The sequence below is a fragment of the Camelus dromedarius genome, chromosome X (assembly GCF_036321535.1).
Source record: "Camelus dromedarius isolate mCamDro1 chromosome X, mCamDro1.pat, whole genome shotgun sequence".
Classification (NCBI taxonomy): domain Eukaryota; kingdom Metazoa; phylum Chordata; class Mammalia; order Artiodactyla; family Camelidae; genus Camelus; species Camelus dromedarius.
The window spans coordinates 26,553,379-26,562,804 of NC_087472.1; the positions used below are offsets into that span (position 1 = coordinate 26,553,379).

The 9,426-nt window shown below is 39.5% G+C and overlaps 1 pseudogene; it reads right to left on the minus strand.

Moving 5' to 3' along the window:
* Positions 1 to 8,108: 8,108 nt before the first annotated feature.
* Positions 8,109 to 8,464, minus strand: LOC116150863 (large ribosomal subunit protein eL33-like; annotated as a pseudogene).
* Positions 8,465 to 9,426: the final 962 nt, after the last annotated feature.

The window sequence follows — 9,426 nt, forward strand, 5'->3', positions numbered from 1 at the left end:
GAAATACTGCAGTGCCTAGAACAGTGCCTGGCATATAGTACGTGCTCAATAAATGGAAGCCATACTATTAAAAAAATTTTTTTTTTAAACTCATTGTATTTCAGTTTCTTTCAGAAGCAGAGAGGTATGTATTTGGCCAGAAATAAAACCTAGAGATGGAGAGGGCTTCTAGTATAGTTGTTTAGAGCTTTAGGTTTGGAGCCAGGGGGCAAATCTCCAACTTAGCCGCTTACTAGCTATGTGACATTGGATAAGTCATTTCACCTTTCTATGCCAGCAGTAACATGAGTGCAGTGATAGTGTACACTTCACACAGTTATTAGGAGGATTAAAGGACTTAATACATGAAAAATGCTCATTAAATATTGGCTTCATTAATATTATATCAACTTACTTTACTGTCTACTGTGAACTAGGCTCTGCAGGACTGTTTAATGAATAATTTGGAGATAAAATGCCTATGGACGATTTTATATGTGTTTGTATACATATGTGTCTGTGTGTATACAACACATGTATATATACACATACACACATAGTATATTGATATTGTATTGTGTATATATACACACAAATATATTTTGTATCATATTGTATATATACACATACATATATACACACACAATCATCTACAGGCATATCTATAAAATATCCATTAAATAGCCCTGTAGGGCCTACCTCACCGGAGACACTACAGACACACACACATGCACACACACATGCATGCGCGCACACACACATACACACACACATTCTAGAGGTATGTTGGAACTTACTGTCAGCCCTGCCTTCTCTTCCTGAGGCACTGCCCAGTCACTCTGTCCCTGTAGCATTGCAGGGCCCATAGCCACTGTCATAATCTACTTTAAAATACTTGACAATGCTCACTGGGCCATAACGAAGAGAAATTAACGAGGACATAGTTAATCTTTCCAGATTGACTAAGGGCTCTGTCACTTCCTGCTTAGAGTTGCGGTGCTCGGTTCCCTTCAAGTTAACAGCTTGTGACTGTTGGCCTGCCCTTTCTGTGCACTGGGCTGACTGCTCAGCGGGGCTCTCCACCGGACAGCATGTGCAGTGTTTCTGATGCAAATGGTTGCCAGAGTTAGAATTAAGAGAAGTGGTTTTGCTGATACATTATTTTGTGGTTTGTCTAACACCCTCTTTCCAGAGCAACACAATTGCCTCTAATTTTCCTCTTTGGGTGCCTGGTTGTATTTAAAATTTCTTTTTATACAGTCCTTTTGATTGGAAAATTTCTCCATACTGTAAGGATGTTGCGATTCCATTTTACAGCTTTGGCAAAGAGTGGCATATTTGAATATTTGATGTCCAAAGCAGCATTGGCAGAAGCCCTTAATGGGATAAGATACTGTTCTATGTGTTCCCAGTGCCTGCCCCTTTTGGGAGACAGCATGGTGCAGTAGACAGAACCCTGCCCTGGCAGTACAAAAACTGATGTCAAGGCCTGGATCTGACCTTCACTTCCTTGGAGTACTAGGGCTGGTTGCATCTCTGTTCTGGGTGTCACTTTCTGCCATCTGAACATATGGAGGCTAGGGGCCCAGCAGTTAGCTGCGTTAAGGCCACGAGTGGAATAGATGGAGACCAGGAACTGTGGAGGAAAACTTCAGTGGCCCGCAAGAGCACAGGATGCCCCAGGCCCTTGCAGGGAAAGCTAGTGATTTCAGGAGCTGGTCTCTAGCCAATCCCCTTTGCCCTTCCTCCCTCAGGCTGAGCAAAGTTCTGGAAAGAAGAGTTCTCTATGAAACATGGAGGCTTGAGCAAGGACTTTGAGCTCCCAAATTTGGGGATTATCATGGGAGAGACTGGGTTAAAGCAGGTGCAGGATCTTGCTGAAACTGCTGCTGTTATGCTTCGGGGCCCCAAGGAGGAGCGAAGAAAAGCTAGGCATTTAACCTTGTGATTTTTGTTTCCTCGGTTCTGAAATAGCAATAATAATATCTACACTGCTTAGTTCTCAAGGCAGCTATGAGGAGCAAATGCGAGAATGCGGTGACTGTGTGCCTGGTAGCACTCCCAAGCGGAAATAAGCTGCATTGAGGGCTTATTAGGGAAAATCTGCCTCTCCCCTGGCCTTCCCAACCTGGCCACCAAATCTTAACTGCATTTGCCAGGTGAAGTCCACACGGAGCAGCCAACAGTACTTGAAGACAACAAAAAGACTTTGCTGAAAAACTCAATGTAGGCAAGGATTAGATAGAATTCAGTGTAATTTAAACTGAAGCGTAATTGTCTATATCAAATTACAGATCCTATATTGTTGAGTTCTAATGTGCATTTCCAGTTTCCTCTTCACTAAGGAATCGGGGGAAACATTTAGCTCAGTGTGCTTTAGAAATTGTTATTGTTCTGGGTTTCTCTACTTTTCTCCTTGTCTGAGTCCTACTGATCCTATCTTTGCTGTTTTGGTCTCATATTGAACTGCTCTGGGAAGATGGCTTTCTTTGTATTCGGACCTTCATTAATAGATGCAGGAAATTCACAGTCATTTGGCAAATATTTATTAAGTGTTGGCTCTGTCATGCAATGCACAAAACTGGCGAGTGAGGATACAGGAGTTTTAAAATACAAGTTGCTATCCTTTAGGAACTCAGAGTTTAGCAGAGGAGCCAATTAAAGTAGTGAGACAGGTGCTCAGATGGTTTTAGAGAGGGTGCCTGGGGAGCACCCAGGATCGTTAGCTGTGCAGTTGGGGCTGGTCCAAGGATGACTGCCATGTGAACTGAGGGTCACAATAGTTGGAGCTTCCCTGGAGAAGGGAGTGGGGGGTAGATTTTTCCTGGCAGATGAAACCATGTGTGCCAAGGCATGAGGCATAATAGAGCATGGCATTTAGGGAGAGCTTGGTTGACTCCAGAATACGGATTAAGAGGTAGAGTGATAGGAGATGAGGCAGGAGAGAGAAGCAGAGGCTGACTCATGAAGGACCTTGGACATTATGCTGGAAGAGAACTGGAAACTAGCGAAGTAGGGAATCTGCCTGATCAGGGCTGTGTTTCTGAGAATACAGTATTGAAAGAGGATTCAAGATTCTCAAGTACGATGCAGGGAGACCAGTAAGGAAAGGTGGCAGAAACCCACAATTTCCCACCAGGCTGTGGCAAGGTGGTTGGATATAAGACACTAGCAGTGGAGATGAGAGATTCAAACTTGGCTCTGCTGAGGCAGTAGTCACTCAGGTTTAAGGGCAGTATTGGCTAAATTCTCTAGAGGTCAAGTCAATTCAAGTACTGGGTCAAGGCCCCTGATTTGTCTCAAAGGAAGTCACTGGTACCAGGACGAAGGATAGGGTAGCAGGAAGTGATGATGGCAGTGTTTTCATGGGCAGAGTCCAAGAGAGCTTTTGCAGGTGAGGGCAAATACAGAACATGTAATTTTTATGTCACTTCGTTTGTATTAATGAGCACAAACTGGTATTTGTTTTTTATTTGGCCAATACAACATTCTAAGCATTTTGAGTCAACAGTGAAAACCAGGAGATTTTACATTTTTGAAATCCAAATTTCTCTTGAGAAGTCCAGAAGCTCTGGCTGCACTGGGCCTGCATTTGTTCATGGTCAAGGTCAGCTGGAGCTGAGTAGCTACTTCTCCCTTTAGATGTAAGGCTTGTTCTCCAATCCGCCATGAACCCGACCTCACTCTCTTCCGTGGCCTGCTTGTCTGGTATAGGCTTTCCAGTTGTGATGCCCAGGTTATCTCAAGTCTGGCTTTAAAGGGAACTAAAGGCAGCTAGATTGCTTGTACAGGATGGTCTTTATCATCATAGTGAAGAGACTAGGTCATCAGCTGAGAATACAGATAATGGAAGAAGGATAGGGTTTCAAAAAAAAGTCCGGTGAGTAGACTTTTAAACAATGTCTTGATAACAAACATACTAGGCTTAAAAACAACAACAACAACAACAAAACTCTTGAGGCATGGAATCTTCTCAAAGGCCTTACATAAAACATTTTCTGATTGCTCTGTATTTGGATTATCTGGTTGCATAGATATCTTTCCCAAACATCCTGTGAACCTCTTGTGATTCCGGGCCTTTTCGTTGGCTGTGGATATCAAATAAAAGAAGGAGTTGAATATCCACATCTCTTGAAAGGAAACAATGAGGGGAGGTAAGACTGCTCCTCTTTGTTGTTGGAGGGACCAGACGAGACAAAGTATGGCAAAATACATAGCACAAAGCTGAGTACATAGGACACAGGCAAATCAGTTTTCCTTGCTGCATATGAAAGTGCTGAATGAGCAGACACTCAACAAAAGCTGATTTCTTTCCTTCCCTCCTGCCTTCTCTGATTTCTATATTCCTTTGACCATGATAGCAGGGCTCTTACATGCAGTCGCTCCCACTCAGCAGGGTACTTGTCTATATATTCAATTTGTTGATTGTATAATATAAGCCTATTATGTGTACAGCTCTGCAGTCGGCACTGCAGGGAGAACCAGAGGTAAGATACAGTTCCTGCCTCTTGCTCTTTGCCTGGTAGGGATACTGGACACATTATCAAGAAGCAGTATGTACACAAAGCGATTCAGTGTTCCACAAGACAGGATAGAGAGAATGCCCCTCCCATTTTTGAGGGAGGAGCCCCAGGAGGTTGGAGGAATCAGAAAAGGCTTCCTGAAGGAGGTGATACCAAAGATGGCATTGAGAAGGGTAAGATTTCAGCATGTGGAGGTGGACAGGCTGCAGCGGGAGTTCTCCGCCTGCAGGAAATGTTTCCCTTGGAATTGTGCCTAGTTGTCAAAGGCCTTTTGAATGTCTAAATAAAGTAGACACACTGGTTCTCTTTTGCCGAGAGGTCTATGTACCCTCTTTGAGAACTCTGTAGATGAATGAAGCGAAAGCAAACTAAAGCCCCAAAGTATAATGCTGATCTAGATCATGATACCATGATAGGTGAACTATTGAACTGGTATAGTTTCTTTGCATTTAGCTGAACACTCATCCTGCAAATGTTTATTAAGCATCTATTATGCTAGGCACTGGCACTGTTGCAAATCAATGGGGCATGTTAAAGTGAATATGATGCAGTCTGTGCCCTCAAAAAGCGTCAAATCTATTGAGGCAGATATGAAAGCTATGTAATGTGGTAAGGAGTCTAAAAGGGGTCTAATCAGAGTGATGTGAATGTGTAGAGGAGGGAGATATTAATTAAATCTGTAGAAAGGGTGAGGGAAAGTGTCACAAAGGAGGTGACTTTTTTTGTGGGCCTTGAAGGATAAATAGGATTTCTGAAGGCAGAGAAGGGGAAAGAGAATGACTTACCATTAATCAGAGCCAAGAGCTTTGTACTTAACCCTTAGTGAAATTTTTGATCTGGGTATTAACTGTTTCCATTTCGCAGATGAGGAAACTGAAGCTCAGAGAGACTAAGTTACTCATCTGAGGCCACACAACTAGTCAATATCTAGTCAGTGTCAGAGTTAGGCTTCTATGGCTCCACTATATCAAGCTACCTTCATGAAGAAGTAGGGGCTGGGGAGTGATGGGGGGGATGTGGAGAGGCATGCTAGGCAGAAGTGAAAAGTTTTGCTGGAAATTGATGGAATTTGGGTCAACAGGGTCTCATTTCAGCTCCGACCGTGATTGCCTGATTTTGGAGCACTTTAGGGGTGATTATCTCCTTTTAGACCTGCTTTTGGAATGGGAGTTGTTCAGCGTCTGCTTATATCAACTATAACATTCAGTTCAGCAAGTATTTACTTATTAACTGAATTGGCTGCAGCACAAGGGATTTTGAGCTGTATGACCATCTTCACAATCACGTGTACAGCGATAGATTGGAACGATTCTCAGAAGATGCACTTTAGCTCTTCAGTTAGCCAAAGTCACCAGATTGATGATGCTATTTCCTGGTCCTTACAGACAGAGAGACATGGCCTGAAAGTGAAGGCTGAAAGAACTTATTTTTCAAGAAGTAGCTCTCTTGAAAGTATAAAATGTTATATATTTAATAGCCACCTTAAATCCTTTCTTCAGTAAGCAATAGTTTAAATAAATAGATAGGTATAGATAGATGATAGAAAAAGGATATATATCTATAAACTCACAGACATCCCTATATGCATACATGAGTAGTAACTATTTAGAATTTGTACAGTGGCTTAATTGATAAAAATGACCGAAAAGCAAAGGCTACTGTAGTAACTCCCTACCCCTCTTAAAAACAAAAAAAAACTTCTCCCTTTTCTCCTTTGAGCAAAGGAAATGTTTGACTAAGGACTGATAAGGTTGTCAGTGGAAAGAAAAATGTCAAAACCCTGCCCACTTTGCTGATGGGAACAAATTTTGCAAATATTAGGAGTCAGAAACCTCAGTGCTACCAACAACCGTTCAATAAACCATGCAACTAAGGAACCTCCTTACATCTCACCATGAGGAGATGTTGGCCAAAGAGTACAAAGTTTCACTAATGCAAGACAAATGAGTTCTGGAGATCTAATGTACAACATGGTGACAATACTTAACAATACTGTATTGGTTACTTGACATTTACTAAGAAGATAAATCTTAAGTGTTCTCATCACACACACCCCCCAAAGAAAATTAAAAAAAAAAAACAGTTTAACTGTGAGGTGATAGGTATGCTAAGTAGCTTGACTGTGGTCATCATTTCACAATGTTTGTGTATATCAAAACATCGTATTGTACACCTTAAATGCATATAATTTTTATTTGTCAATTATACTTCAATAAAATCTGAAAAAAAATGTGAAAAAAACCCTTCCTGTATGCCACTGGTTTAAACTGCTCAAGTGGTGTGTGTGCACACCTACCGACCTCCAATTGCCAGGCCTTCTCAGTCACTTATTTCAAATAATTCTTGACTATATCCTTCCCATTATTCTCTCTGTTTCTAGCTGGTTTCAAATCTATTTCTGCATTGATATTCAAAACCTGAACACTATTTTCTTCTTCCCAATTGTCTTTTATTCAATGAAAATAGTTGCTCTTTTTCTGATTAGATAACTAACACACGTCCTTTTTTAAAGTGCAAAGATAAAGTATAGAAAACTAGAGCCATAAAGTAAAACATCACCTGAAATCTCACCACCCTGAGGTAACTATCATTATATACTGGTTACTATCCTTTCATTCATCTCTTGTATGTATTTACACACGTATACAGTTTTACAATTTTGGTTGTTTGCTTGTCACCCTCCACTGCATAACCAGTATCAATAACGAGTGTGTATATGTTTCATCTGTTTCTTCAGGTTCATATAACTATGTTAAAAATAAATAGACATATACACATATAGGGGTTTAAAAACCATTATTCATTTTAAAAGAAATACAGTGTTATATACTTTCCTTTACCTCTTGCTTTCCTTATTCTACTGTGTTTTTCCTACTTTTTTACTGTGTTTTTTTGTCTTAGCAGTTTGATGGAGCTATTTGAGTATTACACATATAAATCTTTTATCTGGCATATGTATTATAAGTTTTATTTCTCACTGGGTCATTTGTTTTTTGAATTTGTTTATGGAATTTTTTCCAAAGAAATAGTTAAAAAGAAAGTTATATAGTCAATATGTTTGAATTTTCCTTTATAGTTTCCCGGTGTTCTATCTCAGTTAAAAGATTTTGCAAACCACTGTTACATATATTTGCCTAAAAGTTCTTGTAATTTTTCTTGTTTTTTTTTTGTTTAAATTTATATTTTTAAGTTTAAATAAGTTTACTCTTAATAGTGGGGTATTGTAGAGAGTTGAGATTAATTTTATTCTGATTGGTAGCCAACTGTGCCAGGCTTTTTATTAAATTAATTGCCCCTTTCTTACTGAAATGAATTACCACCTTTCTCATATATCAAAGTCCCAAAGTCTCTATTTCTTTTTCTTTTTTTAAAAGATTTTTAAAATTGAGGTAGAGTTGATTTACAATGTTTCAGGTGTACAGCAAAGTGATTCAGTTATGTATATATATACATATACAGATAACATTCTTTTTCAGATTCTTTTCCATTATAGGTTACTACAAGATATTGAATATAGTTCCCTGTGCTATACAATAGGGCCTTATTATTTTTTTTAACCAGAGAACAAATCCACACTTCTCAAAATTTATTTACTTTTCAGTAAGTTTAAATCCTTGAGGGGTACAGCATCACACGGATTCTGTGTCCAGTGGCCTTAGCAGGAAGGTTGCTTTGGAATTTGGCACAAACCATGCTACTGTTTCCATGAGGTCGAGTTACCTTTCCACAGATTACTCTGGTTTTGTTTGGTTTTCCACCAGGAGCTGGTGTGTTGATCTTTGCTTTGTACAAATAAGCACATCTCTTGCCTAGATAGAATTGAGTTTCATCTCAAGCATAAACACCTTCAGTTTTAAGGAGAGCTATGTGCTCCCTCTGGTTCCAGAGACCCCACTTATGGCCAGCAAAAATGGCCTTGGACCACAGCCTTCCAGACATATTTATCGTTTTAGAAGACCTGTTCCCAGCAAGACTCCACAGGCTCCAAGATGGCTGAAAGAGCTGTTTATCTATTTTATATATAATACTGTGTATCTGTTAATCCCAAATTCCAAATTTATTCATCCCCTCCCTTTTCCCTTTGGTAACTATAAAGTTTGTTTTCTGTGTCTGTGAGTCTATTTCTATTTTGTAAACAAGTTCATTTGTATTATTTTTAGATTCCACATATAAGTGATATCATATGATATTTGTCTTTCTCTGACTCACTTAGTATGATGATCTCTAGGTCCATCCATGTTACTACAAATGGCATTTTCATTCTTTTTGTGGCTGAGTAATATTCCTTTTGTGTGTGTGTGTGTACACACACACAAACACACACACACACACCACATCTTCTTTATCCATTCATTTGTCAACAGATATTTAAGTTGCTTCCATGTCTTAGCTATTGTCAGTAGTGCTGCTATGAACATTGGGGTGCATGTATCTTTTGAATTAGAGTTTTTGTCTTTTCCAATATATGCCCAGGAGTGGGATTGCTGGATCATATGGTAAGTCCATTTTTAAGTTTTAAAGGAACCTTCTACTGTTTTCCATAGAGGCTGCACCAAATTACATTCCCACCAACAGTGTAGGAGGTTCCTTTTTCTCTACATCCTCTCCAGCATTTATTATTTGCAGACTTTTTGATAATGGTGATTCTGACCAGTGTGAGGTGATAACCTCATTGTGGTTTTGATTTGCATTTCTCTAATAATTAGCGATGTTGAGCATCTTTTCACGTGCCTGTTGGCCATCTGGATGTCTTCAAAGTTTCTATTTCTAAACTTTGTTTTGTTCCACCGATCCATTTGTCTATTCCTACTATGAGAGTGAACTGAAAGTCAGTTAACACTAATTACAGATATTAGAAATGTAGTAAATACAAAATAAGTATAAGTAGTTCTCACTTTTACTATCCAAATAGTTGCTAGATTAA